Consider the following 20,398-nt stretch of genomic DNA (forward strand, 5'->3'; position numbering starts at 1 on the left):
GAAGAAGGAGAAGCCATAGTACCAAGAGGATTAGGGGGCAGAAACCCAGATCTGAACCATCACCGCTTGCTGGAGAAACTGGAGTAGGTAAAGACATAGCTAGTCGAGGCCGATCAAGAACCCCCTGATCATAGTACCGAACTGCAAAGCAACCCAAGCCAAACAGGGCACTGAACGGCATCCTTAGCCTAAAAGCCAACAACGCTTAAGGGTCTTTTTCTGTCAGTCAGAACCATCATCAGAGATTACTTGCAAAAAGGCGTGGCCTAGACTGTATCTTTAGCTATAGAAGGTTCAATCCATCAAATCCTTGTATGAGAATCATGTTTAAAATGGTATCAGAGCCTTGTGTCCTTTCCTTCTCCGACTAAACTCCTTTTCTGGCACATAGGCGGGGATCTGGGATATGGCATCCAAAAGGGGGATGTTCACTTCTACCTTTTTGAAGACTTCTAAAATTTTGTCCATGGAAACAATTTTCCTTTTGTTTACCAAGTGATTAGGAAATGGGACAGAATGAACATAAGGACTGTTATAGATTTGCCCCTATTCAGAAGAATCATTTTTGGTTTCCTTAATCAAATCAACTTTAGTTTCAGAAAAATCTTTAGGTTCATCAGACGAACCTGAAACAAGAGGCACACTTGTGTCCTCAACTGAAGGAGAGTTAACATGAGTAATAGATGAGGAAGATTTAGGAACGCTCTGTTGGTACTCTCTACCACTCCTAAGGGCATAAACAACATTACATTGGTTAGAGGGCCCTTGTTGGGTCTGACCTTGTACTATATTCAGTGGTGCATTAGTTGATGTTTGTGAACTAATAGGTTGATGATGCCTAGGGTTAGGCTCCGGTTGACTAGGTAAAGTTCCTTTCTCCCTCTCACACATAATTGAGACAACTTGAGTGAGTTCTCTTGTAAGATTTTGATGGCTTGTCATGAGGAGGGCCATATTTTTTTTCAAGTCGCTTATTCTACTTGCCTCTCAAGTGTTGGTAAACCAAGGGGGTTGCTGATAAGTTGATAGGAGAGGGGCCCTAGGAAAACTAGCCTAAGGTCCTACATTTGACCTAGAAAAAGTATTTTGAGAAAAAGATTGTTGTGCAAAGGGAGGCCTTTGGAGTCCTGGTTGACCTTGATTATGGAAATTGGAAGGCCCTGCTTGGTTGCCCTGATTCCAAGAGAAATTTGAGTGATTTCTCCATCCTGGATTATAAGTATTACTATATGGATTATTCTGGTATAAGACATTAATACTATCATTAGAAGTGCCCCCAGAGGTGTTGGGGCATTCTTCTAGGAGATGTCCAGGGGACTGGCACCAAGCACAAATCTTAACCAAATTGACAGATGATGGCTCTCTAGAACAATAGCTTTAATTCTCTTGATTAGGCTATCCAAATGGGCTTCCTTGGCTACTATCCCATCCACAAAATATCCTTTTCCTCCTATGGTTCTTTCACTCTCTTGGGTTGATTCCCACTCACGGGTTTTGTCAGCTAAGTCAGGGTAAGAATTCCCATGCCTTTCCTTCATCTGTAAAGGATGTGAATCTCTCAGGGCACATAAACTCTATCATTTGTTTAGTTGGGTAATCAATACCCTTATAAATTATTTGACATAAATGCCATAAGTCTAGGCCATGGTGAGGGCATTCTTGGAGTAGATCCTTGAATCTCTCCATAAGTTTAGAAAATGACTCACTAGACTTTTGCCTAAACTAAAGGATATCACTTCTAAGCTTATTGGTCTTGTGAGTTGGGAAAAACTTCTTAAGGAAGACAACTGTGAACTGTTCTCATGAGGTTATGGAATTTGTGGGTAACCCATACAACCACTTCTTAGTTTGGTCTTTCAATGCAAAAGTGATAAACCTAAGCTTAACAGCATCATCAGAAAGCTGTTGGATCTTAATTAGAACACATACCTCTTCAAATTTCCTTAGAAATAGGTATGCATCCTCAGAGGTCAACCCATGGAAGTGGGGCAACATAGTGATGTATTGAGATTTGAGTTCAAAATTATTGCCCTGGGCTCGTGGTAGAACTATGCAGGAAGGTTGGGCTGTTCTAGCAGGGTAGAACCTATCTTTCAGAGATTTAGGTGAAGGGTTTTGCTGTTGGTCTCCCATATTGAAGGGTTTTAAAGAGAGCAAACGTATAGGGTCACTACTTGTTGGATCTCTTCTTTCTAACCGATTCTTAGTATTACGTACCCACCTAACACTTATGCAACAGAAAACTACCCGCAGCTAAAGTAAGACAAGCATAAAAGAATGGATAGCAAAACCTTTTCTTTTTTTTTTAATGATTTTTTTTTTATTTTTTTTGGCTTTTTGGGAGCTTACCCGCGGGGATCCGGGGTTGCTCAGGTCAATTCCTAAGGTACTGCTATAGGGCGAAACCTGTCTTTATCATACTGTGAGGCATGGCGACCTCCACTGATAGAACTATTATTGCAAGTTGTTCTTCTCAGGAATTCAATAAAAGAAAAGGAAAAATATAAAACAAAGCAAACAAAGCACTCTGATTTACCAAAAGAAAGTGAAAAATAACATGGAACTGTCTCCCCGGCAACGGCGCCAAAAACTTGTTTGAGATTTAAAATGTAACCGCAAGCGTACGGATCAGTGTAGCTACGGGTCGAACACAGGGAGAGCAGCCACTTTATTTTTTATTCTTTTAATCATGCGAAAGTGAACTGATTAATGGTTGTGATCTAATTCTAATTACCGTCCTAAACATATGTATCTAAAATAACGTCCTAACCATTCGTCATCTAAGAATTTAAAGACGCAAGCCACGCAATTAAAATTAAATAAATAAATAAGTGAAAATAAACAACCCACGCAATTAAAAAAAAAACAATAAAGAAAAAAAAATACTGAAATAAAAATAAAGTAAAAGAAAGGGGATAAAGCTAGAGAGAGACTCACAAGTAGGTTTCTCTACTTAGCCCGAGGGATGCATCATAATATGAGCTTCCCTACTTGACCAGAGAGTCACTCTTACAAGGGTTACTCTACTTGGCTTTAGGGAAAGGGAGACAATTAAAATAATAGTAATAAATTGATGGTTCTATGGCTAGGAGGGGCAAAACCAACACATACACTAGCCATGAACCTTGGGGGAAAGGGATAGCAATAATGTAACGACTGAAATTAAAATCCTAAATTAAGAAAGAAAGGGTAGTCAGAAGAGGGAATGAGAGGGGGGAGAGAAGACTATTGAAGGAGCCTACTTACTTGAACTTCAACCCTTGAACTTGAAAGCTTGGGTGATTTGAGATACTACCAGTGCTAAAAACCAGATCTGGAATAAACCAAATCTGAAATTTTTAGTACTAGAGAAAACAAATCTTGAAACAAAAAAAACTGAACTTGAAAAAAAAGATGCTCCATGGCTTGTGATCTTGTCACCTAGATCTAAGCCTAGAACTATAACTTTAAAAATTACAACTCAATTGCATAAATCATAAACATAAATGACTGAAAAAGAATAAAAGAGTGCTTACATTAATGACATAAAAAACTATTACAAAAGTGATTAAAGAAAAAATAGAGAAGAACTAAAACTAAAGAGAGAGAGGGAGAGAGAGAAGAAAACTAAGCATAAAATAGAAAATAAACTAAGGGGAATAATAATTAGGAGGGGGGAGGAAGGGGCTTTTATAGGGCTTTTGTCTTGCCTCCTTCCTTCTACAAGTCTTCTTTAAGAAAAGAAATAAAATAAAATAAAATAAAATCTTGGTAAAAATCCCCATTCTCTGAGATATTGTGTGAAGGAAGAGAGAATCCGTTTCCAAAATTAACAAATTCTATACCTTCCTTGCAATATTAACCAATATCTTGCAATCTTGATTAAATCAGAAAGGAATCTCTGTATAGCATCTTCAAGATCTTTTGAGATGGCAAGGAGAGAGAATAATCTTCAGGATTTTGTAGGAGAGAGGATGTGGTACCAATGAGTGGGTCCCACCTTTGGACTGGTTCTTGATTCACTTTAAGCACTTTCTCTTGTAAACTTGGAAACTAAAAAAAACAAGAAAAATAAAAGTAGTACTATCCAAAGTGGGGCAAAATGTACACTTATATCCCTAAGATTTCACACATTATTGTGCTCATCAATGATGACAGTGAAAATTTCTTTTCTAAAGTCTTGAGTCTTCACACACCTATGGAGCCCTTAGGACCCCTTTCCAATTCCACTCCCAAAGCTTCCATAGTTGAGTCCCCTAAGCTAGATCTTAAGGAGTTGCCATCTAATTTGAGGTATGCTTTCTTAGGGCCTGGCCAGACCCTTTCTGTAATAATTTCTTCAAATTTGACTTCTAGCCAGGAAGAGGAGTTACTTAAAGTGTTAAAAGATAATAAGGAAGCCCTAGGTTGGACCATGGCTGATATCAAGGGTATTAGTTCTTCAATTGTGCAACATCATATACATCTTATGGAGGATTCCAAACCATCGACGGAACCCCAATGAACTTTTGAGTTTTCTAAAGAGTGCCTAGAATCCTTCAAACAACTTAAGAAGGATTTGACCAATGCACCCAATGTTTAACCACCTGTTTGGACTGAACCTTTTGAACTGATGTGTGATGCTTCAGATTTTACCATAGGAGCAATTTTGGGTCAAAGGATTAATAAGTTTCCCACTGTCATTTATTATGCTAGTAGGACTTTAAATGATGCACAACTCAATTATACAACCACTGAAAAATAATTTTTAGCTATTGTGTTTGCATTAGAAAAGTTTCGGTCTTACTTAGTTGGTTCACATGTGGTGGTGTATACTGATCATTCTACTCTCAGATACTTAGTTCAGAAGAAGGATGCCAAAGCCCGTCTCATTAGGTGGGTTTTACTTTTGCAAGAGTTTGATTTAGAAATTAGGGATAAAAAAGGAGTTGAAAACCTAGTTGCAGACCATTTATCCCGGCTTCCCAATTCCTTGACTGTCGATTCTCCAGTCAACGAGAACTTTTCAGTTGAACAGTTATTTGCAGTGTCCAGTGAACCATGGTTTGCTGACATTGTCAACTTCTTAGTTTCAGGTGTGACTTCGGATCACTGGTCCACCCAAGATAAGTATAGATTTCATTCCCAAGTTAAGCACTTTTTCTGGGATGATCCTTATTTGTTTAAGATATGTCCTGATCAGATTATCTGACGATGTGTTCCTGATCATGAACAACATTCTATTATCTCTTTTTGTCATGATCATGCATGTGGTGGACACTTTCGACCTAATAAAACTGCTGCAAAGGTTCTTCAATGCGGATTTTATTGGCCCACTCTTTTTAGAGATGCTTTTGATTTTTGCAAGGCTTATCTCGCCTGCTAGTCTTTTGGCTGTATCAATAAGAGGAACATGATGCCCCTCAACCCTATTTTGGTAGTTGAGATCTTTGATGTTTGGGGCATCGATTTTATGGGACCATTCCCTAATTCCTTTGGGAATCTGTTCATACTTTTGGCTGTTGATTATGTTTCTAAATGGATAGAGGCCATACCTTGTAAATCTAATGACCACAAAGTGGTGGTCCAGTTTTTCAAAGAGAATATTTTTTCTCGCTTTGGTGCACCACGTGCAATAATTAGTGATAGGGGTACTCATTTTTGTAATCGGCCTTTTGAGGCCCTAATGAAAAAGTATAGGATCACCCATAAGTTATCTACCCCTTATCACCCCCAAACTAGTGACCAAATAGAGGTGTCTAATAGGTAGATCAAACAAATCTTAGAGAAAACTATTAATCCCGACCGTAAGGATTGGTCCCTTAGGCTCATTGATGCCTTGTGGGCCCATCGGACTGCATTCAAGACCGATCTTGGTTAGTCTCCCTACCGTTTGGTGTATGGGAAAGTTTATCACTTACCAGTTGAGTTGGAGCATAAGGCCTTTTAGGCCATCAAGAAGCTCAACTTTGATTTGTCTGATGCGGGAATTCATCGTAGGCTCCAACTATCTGAGTTGGAGGAACTTAGGAATGAAGCCTATGAAAGTTCTAGGATTTACAAGGAAAAGGCCAAAGCTTTCCATGATAAACACATTCTGCGTAAATCTTTTGCAATTGGTGATAAGGTCTTATTGTATAACTCTCGATTGCATCTTTTTCTTGGTAAGCTTAGATCCTGATGGGATGGCCCATTTATTGTCTATAATATATATCCCCATGAGGTTATGGAGATTTTGAATCCAGGGACAGGGGTAATTTCGAAGGTTAATGGTCAGCGTTTGAAGCCATTCCTTGAGTTTCCTAATACTGGTAGTGAAGAGGTCATGGATCTCCATGAACATCTTTACACTGATGACTAACTTTTAATCAGGTATGACCCCCTTGCATTGTCTTCGTTTTTAATTCTTTCCATGCATTGTAGACATTGCATGACTTAAGTGTGGGGGAGGGAAACCAGTTTCTGCTTTTTCCACTTTGTTTTATTTGTTTTTCTTTTTATTTTTTTTAGCTTGCTAAAGGATGAAGTCCTACTTTGGCTTTTGGCTAATGATCATACCATTCGGTTGCTTGATGTATGAAAATAAAAGTTTTGACTAAGGTACCTATTTTGAACGTATAAAAACCCTGTTGAGAAGAAAGAAACAAGCATGTGTCTTGAGATGGGACTTTCTTTTGAAAAATAAGAGACCCCTGTTTTATGGTGTTGGACCATATGTAAGTCTATGGGTTCCTTGTACTTTTGATTTGGAGTTGAGACCTTCTTTTTGATTTGGCATGGGTTGACAAATGCACAATTTTAAATGAAATGTGAAATGTGGTATAAAGAAGAATAAGGGTTGATTCCCTTGGAACTAGACAGGGCATTGCACCTCAGGAAGCATGGTGTCTTGATCGAAATTCCTTAGGAGGAAACTTCTGAAGGAACTCTAGCATCACTGTCTTTGTGGGTATCTGCAAAAAGCGAAGCTACATAGTAACTTGGGTGTCTGGTGTTTGCTCCACCACGACATTCAGGCTAAAAGTAGTGGAGTAGAATAGAGTTTAACCAAAGAAAAAAACAAGGAGAAAAAATGTGCAAATGTCATTAATGCTTAGTAATATGTTTTAGTCAAAAACACTCCAACGCCTTAGTCATTGGTTCCCTATTTCTTCACAAGTGGTTTTGCCTTAAGATAAGGATATTTTGTAACAGACGAGGTGAGTTCCAAATTAAGAAATATGCTTGTGCCTGGAATTGATCAAGGGTAATAAAAGTTTAAGTGTGGGGGTCCCTTGTAAGAAAAATTATCTTTGCTCTTGATAAGTATGAGCCTTACCTTTAGCCAAGGTTGGGATTTATTTCTTCTGAATTTTGAGTGTATATTCACTACAAACACCCACGAGACACAACTCGTCCACTAGGGTAACTTAGGGGTTTAAAGGCTTGTTGCACATGCTAAGTACAATCGTGATTCCTACGAAAGTGAGTTAGGCTTTTTCTTTCATTTATTTATTTATTTATATTGCTCCAGGACATGCAAAAGTAAAGTATGGGGGAATTTGATGAGCACAATAATGTGTGAAATGTTAGGGATATAAGTGTACATTTTGCCCCACTTTGGATAGTACTACTTTTATTTTTCTTATTTTTTTTTTAGTTTCCAAGTTTACAAGAGAGTGCTTAAAGTGATTCAAGAACCAGTCCAAAGGTGGGACCCACTCATTGGTACCACATCCTCTCTCCTATAAAATCCTGAAGATTATTCTCTTTCCTTGCCACCTCACAAGATCTTGAAGATGCTATACAGAGATTCCTTTATGATTTAATCAAGGTTGCAAGATATTGGTTAATATTGCAAGGAAGGAATAGAATTTGTTAATTTTGGAAACGGATTCTCTCTTTCCTCACACAATATCATAGAGAATGAGGATTTTTACCAGGATTTTATTTTATTTTATTTTCTTTCTTTTCTTAAAGAAGACTTGTAGAAGGAAGGAGGCAAGACAAAAGCCCTAAAAAAGCCCCTTCCTCCCTCCTCCTAATTATTCTTCCCTTTAGTTTATTTTCTAATTTATGCTTCGTTTTCTTCTCTCTCTCCCTCTTTCACTCTTTAGTTTTAGTTCTTTTCTATTTTTCCTTTAATCACTTTTGTAATAGTTTTTTATGTCAATTAATGCAATCACTTTTTTATTCTTATTCAGCCTTTTATGTTTATGATTTATGCAATTGAGTTGTAATTTTTAAAGTTATAGTTCTAGGCTTAGATCTAGGTGATAAGATCACAAGCCGTGGAGCATCTTTTTTTTCAAGTTCAGTTTTTTTTTGTTTCAAGATTTGTTTTCTCTAGTACTAGAAATTTTAGATTTGGTTTATTCCAGATCTGGTTTTTTGTACTAGTAGTATCTCAAATCACCCAAGCTTTCAAGTTCAAGGGTTGAAGTTCAAGTAAGTAGGCTCCTTCAATAGTCTTCTCTCCCCCCCTCTCATTCCCTCTTATGACTACCCTTTCTTTCTTAATTTAGGATTTTAATTCCAGTCGTTACATTATTGCTTTCCCTTTCCCCCAAGGTTCATGGTTAGTGTATGTGTTGGTTTTGCCCCTCCTAGCCAGAGAACCATCAATTTATTGCTTTTATTTTAATTGCCTCCCTTTTCCTAAAGCCAAGTAGAGTAACCCTTGTAAGAGTGACTCTCTGGTCAAGTAGGGAAGCTCATATTATGATGCATCCCTCGGGCTAAGTAGAGAAACCTACTTGTGAGTCTCTCTCTAGCTTTCTCCCCTTTCTTTTACTTTATTTTTATTTCAGCATTTTTTTCCTTTATTTTTTTTTAATTGTGTGGGTTGTTTATTTTCACTTAGTTATTTATTTAATTTTAATTGCGTGGCTTGCATCTGTAAATTCTTAGATGACGAATGGTTAGGATGTTATTTTAGATACATATGTTTAGGACGGTAGTTAAAATTAGATCACAACCATTATAGGTTCACTTTCGCATTATTAAAAGAAAAAAAATAAAGTGGCTGCTCTCTCTGAGTTCGACCCATAGCTACACTGATCCGTACGCTTGCGGTTACATTTAAAATCTTAAACAGGGGTATTTATAGTTTTTTCCAACCAATGAGGTGAGGACACACATCTTTACCCAGAGGATAATAAAAGGGCACTCTCCCTATCGCCCAGTGGTATATTTAAAGTTTGAAGAGATTATTTCTTCACCAAAAAAGGTGAGAAGATATTTTCTTGTAAACCAGTAGGATGAGGACACACATTCTTTACCCAGAGGATAATAGGAGGTAGCTCTCCCTATTGTCCAATGGTATAATTCAAAGTGTGACGGCAAGTGAAGATATTTTCTTGCTTTTGAAAGTGAAGAAGATATTTTCTTGCAAACCAATGGGGTGAGAATACACATTCTTTACCCTGAGGATAATAGGAGGTAGTTTTCCCTATTGTCCAATGGTATAATTCAAAGTGTGATGGGAAGTGAAGATATTTTCTTATTTTTGAAAGTGAAGAAGATATTTTCTTGCAAACCAATGGGGTGAGGACACACATTCTTTACCCAGAGGATAATAGGAGGTAGCTCTCGCTATTGTCCAATTGTATAGTTCAAACTGTGATGGAAAGTGAAGATATTTTCTTGCTTTTGAAAGTGAAGAAGATATTTTCTTGTAAACAGTATCTTTTCACAAAAATTGGGATTTTAGCAGAAAACCCGACTATCGGAGGAATTTTTGGAAAAAATATGAAAGTGTCAAAAAATCTTTGGAAGTACCGGGAATGACTTTGAGAATGTCAAGAAAGATATTTATTGGAAACTAGGATTTTACCAGAAAACCCGACAATTGAGAATATTTTCTGGGAAAATACAAAAATATCAAAAGATCTATAAAAGTTCCGAAAAGGATCTTTCTCCAAAAATGGGATTCTAATAGAAAACCCGACTATCGGTGGGATTTTCTTGGAAAACACGAGAGTGTCGGAAAAATATATTTTTGTCCAAAAATCCATTTTTTGGGAAAAAACTAGGGGAAAAATCCATTGGGCAAAAATCTGGGCACCAGGCAGGTCTGTCTAGGCTACACAGCTTTAAAAAGGTCTCTACGACCCTGGGTAGCCCTCTGTGGCTTTGCATAGGGCCGCAGGGCACTGCATAGAGCTGTAGGGCTCCATATAGTGCCAGGCCGAGTCGATCGGTGCCAAATTGGGCTGATCATGTTTGATCAGGGTTCGATCGAGGTTGGTTGGGATTTAAATAGAGCTGATTTAGACTGATTAGGGTTGATTAGGGTTGGGTTGTGTACATGTGTATGGTTGTATGCGTCGGTGTTGTACGTGCATGTGGGGCCACTTCTAGGAATGATTACAGGAGATCCATAAGTCTAATTTTGACGCACCATATATCATTGGAATCGTATTTTTGAGTACTATCCATCGTACTATCACTTTTGATCGGATTCCTTCGTATATAAAAAGTCAAAATTGGACCCTATTTCTTCCCACATTGGGTTTTTAGGGTTTTTGGGTGAGTTGGGGGCTGTCAAGGTGAGACTACCACAGTCAATTGCATCTCGTCAACTAGAAGTGAAGAGTCACGTCCATCATCCAAGTATCGTCATTGCCAAGGGAGGGTGACAAAATTGGGTATCTACAGATTGCCCCTCTTTAGCTGAGGCCTATGCCAATATCCGAAGGGCAAAGAAAAGAATAATCACATTTTGTTACCCAGAGCATGTATTGCCATTGTCTTGCTGAACAACGACAGATTTGAGAATGCATCAAGTAATATTTTCTAACTATTCATAATTTAGAATGATACCTGATTTTTTGATCTTGGATTACCATTTATAGGGATTCGTGCCGTTCCCACAAACAAATAGAGTCATTACCTATAGGGATTTGCACCATTTTTATAGAAAGTGTTGATATTGAGCCATCATTCACAGGGATTCACACCATTCTTGAAAAAGATGTTAGTACTTGAGATTGATCTGGTTTGGACAATGCTATTCTAGAAATGTTGTTTGTAGAGGTTCGAACCCTCTCTGTAGAAGGGATTTAGAAAATTCACCTTAGTTTCCATTGACCAGGCTTCCATATGTTGGTCTCCAAGTTGGGTCTTTCCAACCAGCCTGGGCTATCTAGTCTCCAGGCTGAGTCTTTCGAAACAATCTGGACTATCTGGTCTCCAGGTTGAGTTTTTCAAAACAATCTGGGCTATTTGGTCTCCAAGCTGAGTCTTTCAAAACAATCTGGACTATCTGGTCTCCAGGCTGAGTCTTTCGAAACAATCAGAGCTATCTAGATCTTGGTTTGGATGTACAAGCTCCTTTGGACCGGTGCAAATGATTACGAGTCACTAGGGCTGGTCAAACAAGGTTGGCCTGCTTGGGGCCGGTGTAATGATGATTTGGCCACTTGGGGTTGATGCAATGAGATTTGGCCACTTGGGGCCGATGTAATAGTGCTTACCATGGATTGCTCCGAATATCGTACAAAAGAGGATGTTAATCTTTAATGATCCTTTCCCTGCGAGACACAGATACAATGCTTTCTTTTTGGATTTTTCTTTTCCCTCCCCATGTTTGTTCATTTTTTTTTTTATCTTTTCTTTATCTTCTTTTCATGTAATTTGACATTTTTGTAACGAAGAATTTCTTCATTTTAAGAAAATTTTCTCCATTTTATTTATTTAGACACGATTAATTCCACAACTCCAGCATCCATCAGGGCAATTAGAAATGTGAAAATTCAAATGCCACCAAGGCAAATGGATTACATGATTACAATTCTCCTATCAAAGGGAGGAAAGATGAGCTACAATGTGAGGAGACAATTCTTGGGGTGGATGAAAATCCACCAATTCTTCTAGAGTTGGACATATTTCAATGTTTCAAAACCGAAATACATGGAGATCAGCATCCCAATGTTGAGATGCTTGTTTGAGTAAGCCATGGTGTAATTCCATACATTTGATCTGGTCAAGTACAGACAAATTCATTGATTTCAGTAGGTTTGGCACAGAGATGCCAATGTTTAACATCCACATCCTTAGTGTCTCATTTAGAGAGTCCATAACCTTTCTTGAAACCAAAGCAAGCAAAGAAGAGATGTGATGACATCCTTCAACTATTGACACAATCAAACTTTTACCACTGTACATCAAAGTCTTGACTAATCAAGGGTGGGGATTGAACCGGCCTTGATTACTAGTGCCGGGTAGTGACCTTTTGGGGAGAGATGAAACTCTGGATAGGTCTTGGGAGGATGATAGGGGAATGGTAGATTCCTAATGGCCATATATGCCAAATGGCGATTCTTAGGAAAAATGAAATTCTAGATGAGATGTGATAAACTATAGGGGAATGACAGATTCCTAATGGTCATGTATACCAAATGGCAATTCTTGTGGGACACAAGCTATGATGATCTTTTAGGTACCTTGGTTGTTAATCTAGGAACCAATTTTTTTCCTTGAGATGGTTAAGACCGCACTTGCACATGTCAAGTTGCCTACTTATCCCTTGGGGGAAATCAGGTCTAGCGTAGTTCAGGCTATTCACCAGATTAAACATATTATCTCTTGAGTTGATCCATGTTGGCCAATCTTGGTATTTCTTCACCATTGTGGTCTGTGAGCTTCATTGCTTTGCCTGGTAGAATCTCTTTAATAGTAAATGAGCCACTCCAATTAGGCTGAAACTTTCCTTTGGGGTCATAAATTGGGGCTCTTTGTTCACGAAGAACAAGCTCACCCTCTTCTATGTGTTGGGGCTTCACATTCTTGTTGAAAGCCCTTGCTATTCTTAGCTGATACTCTCTTAGATTGTCCATTGCCTTTATACGCCTCTCATCAAGAAAGTTGGCTCATCATGCCTAGCCTTCACCCATTCTCCTTCTGGTAGCTTACTATCCAAAAGTATCCTTAGGGATGGTACTAGGATTTTTATTGGCAACATTGCTTCGACTCCATATACTAAGGAGAATGGAGTTACCTCAGTCGAGGACCCCATAGAAGTCTGATATGCCCATAATGCAAGTGGTAACTAGTTTGCCCAATCCTTGTGTGTTTTGGCCATCTTCTGGAGAATGACCTTGATGTTCTTGTTGGCTGCTTCTACTATCCCATTGGTCTGTGGCCTATAGGTGGTAGATCGATGCCTCTTGATGCTAAACTTTGTGCAAATCTTATTAGTCTTGCCCCAAAAATGGGATCCTTGATCTGATATCAACTCCATACGGGCTAATGATATTTTCTAGAATGAGCTTTGCTACCTTGGCTGAAGTGAGCACTGCATATGATTGGGCTTCTACCCACTTAGTGAAGTAATTAATGGCCACCAAGATGAACTCATGCCCATTGGATTCTTTGGGGTTGATCTTCCCTATTATGTTGATGCCCCAAGTGGAGAACGGCTAGGGGGAACTGATTGAGTACAGTTCCATTGGTGGGATATGGATGATGTTGTCAAATATCTGACACTTGTGGCATTTCTTGACATAGCTGACACAATCTGCTTCCATTGTATTTCAATAGTATCCCAATCTAAGGATCTTATTGGCTAACAATTTGGCATTCATATGGGCTCCCTAAAGGCCTTGATAAATTTCTTCCATGATTGTTTGAGCTTGCTTTTCATCTACATACAATAGTTGTATCCCATCATAGGATCTTTTGTTCAACAAATCTCCTTGGAGGAAAAACTGGGTAGCATATCTCTTTAGGAACTTATTTTTCCTGTCGGTGGCTTCAACTGGATACTTTCTTTCCCTGATGAAGTCCATAATGTGAGTAAACCAAGATCGGCCATCCATGGTGAGAGAATTCACCATATTCTAGTAGATGGGCTTACTTCTTTGTTCCACTAAGAATGGTTGAATTTTGGCCATCGGATTGCATTCTATGTTACACCTGTGCCCTAATCCGGTCTAATTTAAACTATTGTTACAAGCCTTGGATCAGAGATCAGAAGTATGATCGGGTTTTGGCTTATAGCTACACATTTTTGAGGGGGTAGAGATGACCCCACATGTTCATGCATTGCATGCCTATCTAATTGAAGGGGATTCATACCTTCCGATCCTAGATGGTAAGTGACCCAACTTCTCACACTTGAATTTCAGCACGCATTAAACAATTGCTGAATGACCTTGAGCATGTCCAAAGGAAACCACCCATGAAAGACCAACCATGGGACTGCAAGCTGTCTTCACCACTGAAAACAAGCCATCGGAAGCAGCCTGGGACTGGATCCAGTGATTGTTTTCGATGGGTTGACAGGCTATTTTTGGGGTTTCGATGTCCGTGGTTCCCGCCACTTGCATTGTAAATGGTTTCGGATGAACCCAAATCATCCTTCACACATTCCTCATGATGTGAGCACTTTATGGACCTAAATGGTTGGGTCCTCGTGCCCCAAAATTCATTTTAACTCGATTGGTCCAAAAGAGGTCCAACCCAAACAGACCCTGAGGTGCACTTAAGTTATAAGTTGGGAAATAAGGATTCATTTCCTCATTTCCCTTGTGCTCAACATAGGAGAGGAGAGTAACAAGAGAGGAAGGAAGAGGAAGAATAAGAAGGTTGGAGGCTTACCTTGGTGCTGGCTGCAGCCAAGTTGCTAGAATCATTGTTGGAGGTAAGTACTCACTTCCACCACTCTCTCTCTTCATTTTGACCTAGACAAAGCTAGGTATGGATGAATCTTAGTGTATAAATCATGTTAAGGTCATAGAATGTGTGTTCTACCCTCCTGGTGGTGTTGCCGAGCTTGAACCAAGCCCGATAAGCTCCAGTAACAAGTATTGCCAAAAGACTTACTAGGGTTTTGGTCATTCGATCAACGTATCTCCCAAACCGATCAGTGGAATTGGGATTTTCTTGGCTTCGAATGATGCTAGGAACATCCCCTATAAACTCCCTAGAACAAATCCCGACGATCTGGCCCGAGTCGAAAAGCCCAAATTCGAGTTGGACCTTTTTGTAATTCCACCAAAAATATGGCGTAGAGAACACTACAACTATTTTCGTTGGGTTGTTTTCAATGGACGAATGAGACTTAAGTGCTCTCTGTCTTCTCCACTGGAAACAAGACTGATATTTTCAATGGAAATGCCCTGTTTCTGGTGGGTATTTCTGGTGACAATATTGTCACTTGGGAACAGTGTCTGTACCCTTTGGGGGTGACTATGTGGGTCCCTCCTGATGTTCCTGATGCATACTGATGTACAATTCCCTTTGTGTCTAGGACAATGATGTGCATGTGCCCCGAAGCCAACATTGATTTGATCAATCAGTGGCCGTTCTTGAACCTGAACACACCAGATCGTAAACCAGGTGAGGGATTGACAGTGTTTATTTTTGGAATGTTTATTATTATTAAAGTTCTCACATGCTTAGAATTATATGTTTAATTATAATTACTCAAGTATGATGATGATATGTTACATTTGTCATTTTACAATCATGATATGAACTGTATGGAGATGTATGACGGGATCCGGTGTGGCCGAGGTGGTACCAGTATCGTGATTGTCATGTGTTTGGTTGTGTGTGTGGGACAAAATCCGATGTGACCGAGGTGGTACCGGTGCCGTGATTGCCGTATGTATGTTGTATGCATGCATTGATTATGTGCATTAGAGTTAGTTGTAGTTACGAGTTATACTTTGTGGCCAAGGTCTCGCTAGTATCGTGCACCCTGGGACTACATTTGGAAATGGATATGCTTCGTGGCCGATGATTGGTACCAGTATCGCATAGTCTATACTCAACTATGATATGTATGCTAGATTAGGCAAATGGTCTCGGGTTTCACTTTGTGCCCAAGGTCTCGCTGGTATTGTGTACCCGACAGTGTATTTGGAGATGGATTACACTTTGTGGCCGAGGTCTTACCGGTATCGTGTAATTCATACTAACTATATCACTATGAAGGCATGTACCATATATGTGGTTAGGTATCACTCCCTATGCTAAGAACCGTTGCCAATAGGGGTCAATGTGTTGGATAACCCATTGTGGTATGTTCAATGTGCCTTTCCGGAATGCCACACCCATGGTACGATGTGATTGTAGCTGGAGGCGAGAACCTATCCGACGAGGCCGATGATGTATCAATGTCGTGACTGCCAGTAGGGGGTTATTAGGGGTTTGCTAGGTGACCCATGGATGCATTCGGAGATCGATAGGCTTCTAATCACGGCTAGGGTTTGTATTCTTGCATAATCGATGGCGGTTCTGAGACAAAGGATACAACCTAATGCACTGTAGTAGCATTTACCAAACTTAGTTTATATTGTTAGGTGGATAATAAATAAATGAACTGCATCATGAGCATCATGGACCATGTGTTTAATTTTTGCAATCATACATCATAAATTATTACTGCTATTGTCTTGCTTGGATGTGCTAGAGCCCACCCCTTACTAAGTGAGTTGGGAAGCTCACCCCATGTATACACCCCTTTTTAGATGATGATGTAGGTACCGTGGTGCCAATGGCGGGTGACCCAGTATCTTCTGAGTCAGAGTACGATGTGAGTGATTGGTGGATACCAGAAGTGGAGGAGCATAATCAAGACTGTGCTTACGACCACTGTGCTTACGCCACACCATGAGATTGTAAATCATACTTTATACTTTTGGGTATAACTGTGGATTGTATATTTTGAGATTATATTATATGTCATTGATGAATGTAACAGAATAACTCGGGTATTGCTATTATATTATCATTAGACATTTTCCCATTTTATTTAGGATTCCACTACTATACTTTGATTCCGCTGCTTATGTTGGTTTGTGATGTGAGATTGTGAAAATGTTATGGTACTTCTATCAGAGATCCTGTTAGGTTTGTAAGATAGGTACGTGTCATACTCACACCATCGGTATTCCTAATGGTAAGTTGGGTCTACTGGAATTGGGGTGTGACAGCTATGGTATCAGAACGCGATGCTCTATCTTAACTCACATTCTCAGCAAAACCATAACTTGGGAAATTTATGATTAAATAAAAATCTCAAGACAACAATAATATAAATTTCATAATTAAGAGACAGGCATAGGTGTTAAAGCTGTTTCATTATAATAGAGAACTTGAATACATAGCTTACACTTTTCAGAAGAAAATAAAGTATGAAAAACAGGAAATCTTAACTAGCCTAAAGACTAAGAATGTAAATGATAGAATGCAAATGACATAAAATGAAATTTCAACTAAACCTAAAACATCAAACTCAAATAAAACATGGAAAGGAAAATCCTAAAAGCTATAGTGGCAAGCATACCACTACTCTTGCTACTGTTGGTTCTATCCTTGGCCCTGAGCTTGGTTCGGACCATGCGTTGCTGAAGGAGGCATCAGAATACCAAGATGGAAGACCATCGCCTGCATCTGTGCCTTTAGGAAGGCCACTCTATTGCCCATAAAACAATAGGTCATGTCTATGCTGTTGAGGCGGCCATCTATACTCCTCATCAGAGAAGCGGTGTTGTCTAGGCGGGCCATAACATCATTGAGACCATAAGGCCTCACACCCCTAGTACCCCGAGAAGTAGAAGCAGCCATAGAACCCATAGTCTGGGGATCAGATGGTGGAACCCCACCAACCCCAGCAACTTCTCCTGCACCAGCAACACCATCGGCATTGCCGCCAACCTCACCGGCACCACCACCCTCTACGTCCATAGGCTACTGACCCTCTCCTGGAATAGGTGTCACCTCCCTTAGATCTATGGTCATCTTCCTCAAAGAATCTTGGTTGAAGTCTGTGACCTCTTCACCCAAGCGTGCCTCTCCCTCCAAGTCCACCCCAAAATGGCAGAAGATGTCAGTAAGTATTCTTCCATAGCACAAGCTTCCCGCTCAGTGATCCACTCCTCTGGACCGAAGAACCATAGTCCACATAAGGAGGTAAGGAAGACGTATCTGCTCCCCATGTACACGCAGTAGGTCACATAGGCTTGCAGTGAGAATACCTCATCAAAGTGTCCACAAGTGGGAAGAACATTCAACTGAATCACATGGTAGATGACCTTTGGAGTAGCAAAATAGTTGACTGAGCGGCTCCACCCCTTGGCCTCCTTAGTCAATATGTCATTTATTTCCTGAAAAGTATTGGGACTCTGGAATTCGTAGCCTAGAGTCAAGGTGGGCAATACACTAGGTCACCAGTATTGTTGACTGTCAGGGTATTAGCCAACTACCCCATGCCAAAGGAGATCTCCACCCCCTTACATAGGAGGTGATCCGCATCTCTTCAGTACCCCGGTTCACGTATTGCTGGTTGGAGTAGAATAACCGGACCAATGTAGGATAGTAATACTTGTTGGGTTTTAAGATATGCCACCCAACCTTGTCAAACCATTGATGGAGACAGAATGCACGAACGTCATTGGTCCTCACATAAACTCCTGGGTCCACATTGTGGCACTCGAAGAGTTCCCAATGGTCTCACTCAGCCATAGAGGGGAACAAGATTGGGTTGAATACAGTGGCAGTGTCTTGTTCCTCTTGTTCAACGACATGTTAGGTATGTATACGGCATCCAGACATAGTTGCAATATGATTCCTAAGGATTTAGGATGAAAAACCAGATTCAATGGCTGAATGGAAAGCTCACAGAGAAGAAAATCACAAAACTAGGTTACAGAGAGGAGGAACATACCTTTGGTGCGAATACGACGTCGATTGATCGCAAAATAGCGAGTGGAAGGTAGGGAATGAGTTGCAAAGTCCTCCTTGGCGGTTTCCACACCTTTTCCACAAGTTAAAATAGGGTTTTGTACAATAAAACCCAAACCTGAGCCTATTTATAGCCATTTTGGTGCCACCAGAAACACTGGGCATGCTTCCCGTGCCTATTTCTGGTGAAGTGAAAATTCACATTTTGCTCTCTTTTTTTCCCACAAAAAATAACACTGATATTTCCTGTTGATTAAACCATATTTCTGGTGATAAGTCTCCCTGTTTCTAGTGGACTAATTTGGAAAATAAATTATTTTGTTTTTCAAATCTAAATTTTTATTTTTGTTACTTTAATGGTGTGCCCCTTTGAAATACATGTGTGATTGGATTCTAATATGTGTGGATCCCACTTATGCATGCCCTAGTCCTTGTTTTTGCCTATCGTATACATGTGGGACCCACTATGCATGCATGTGTTCCAATTACATGCAACCTTGTATATGCATGTGCACTAATTGGATTCCTCCACAGGAGTTATGTCACACTAGAACACTCGATCCCAATCTCAATCACGCCCGTCACCTCCCACTTCCCCTACATGGAATCGGGGTAGACCCCGCAATGCACCTTCGGCTCCGTCGGTACTTACATCCCAGGATGTGGCATCCATCATGAATAACATGATGCGGGGAGTTGAAGAAAGGCAAAACCAGTTTATGGCTGAGATCGATAATAGAATCCAAGTGGCAATGGAAGCCTGTAATGCACCACCCGCACCTCCTACGCCATTGGCACCCATTCCAATACCCGTTAGATCGGTTACCCTTCAAACATCTGGTGGGGCACAAGTGCATGGGCAGGTACAAGACCCAATGCTGGATCAAGCCCAGGCCTATGTAGAGGGCTGCACAGACTTGAAAAAAAATGATGGAGAAGTTTCAATGGCTTATGCCCCCATGCTTCTCAAAGGTGCGCCAAGACCCGTTGTATCCATCAAGATGGATTGGTGGAATGGAGAAGGTTTTTAGACTGATGGGCTGCAATGATGAGTAGAAAATTTTGTGTGCTGGCTATTAGTGCCACCGAGCCTATTCTGAGGGCTAGTAACCCGAACCCCACTTGAGCAGACTTCAAAGGGGCCTTCTTTGAGAACTATTTTCTGGAAAGCTTCAGGAATAGGAGAGAGAGTGAGTTCTCTCAGTTAGTTTAAGGTTCTCGGTCTGTGCTTGAGCATTAGCAACACTTTGAGGAGCTATTCCATTTTGCTCCTGTGCATCTCAGAGGTGATAGAGCTAAAGTGAAGAAGTTTGAGAAAGGGTTGAGGCCAGGTATTGGGTCAACCATTGTGGGGTTGAAACTGTAGACCTATGCTGAGGTGGTCCAAGTGGCCAAATCTATTAAAGATCGGTATAGAGATAACTTCACTGCCCAATAAGGGACTGGAAAGAGGCCAATGGGATCTACTGATTCTAGGGGAGGTAGCAAACCTTTCCAAGTGCCCTATGTCAACCTAACTTCAGTGCAATTTAGGAAGCCTGATGCTAGTCAGACTTCCCAGTCCTTCCGATCTAATGCTATATCTTAGTCTTTGGGATCGAATCTGAGATGCTTTCATTGTTATCAGCTGGGCCATATGGCAAGGATATGCCCCCACCGAAGGCTAGGTAATGCACCCCACACTATGCCACCTAGGCCCTAGTAGACATATTCAGCCCCAAGACCAGTGCAGCCCCTACAGGGCCAGAGACCACAGGGCAGAGTGTTT

General features: G+C 40.2%; 1 non-coding gene across 1 annotated transcript; it reads left to right on the forward strand.

Annotated features, from left to right (window-relative positions):
* Positions 1-1,639: 1,639 nt before the first annotated feature.
* LOC122070167 lies at positions 1,640-1,746 on the forward strand. The gene has a single exon (XR_006137683.1). It is a non-coding gene; the product is annotated as a small nucleolar RNA R71 (small nucleolar RNA).
* Positions 1,747-20,398: the final 18,652 nt, after the last annotated feature.

Source organism: Macadamia integrifolia, unplaced genomic scaffold, assembly GCF_013358625.1.
Source record: "Macadamia integrifolia cultivar HAES 741 unplaced genomic scaffold, SCU_Mint_v3 scaffold840, whole genome shotgun sequence".
Lineage (NCBI taxonomy): Eukaryota > Viridiplantae > Streptophyta > Magnoliopsida > Proteales > Proteaceae > Macadamia > Macadamia integrifolia.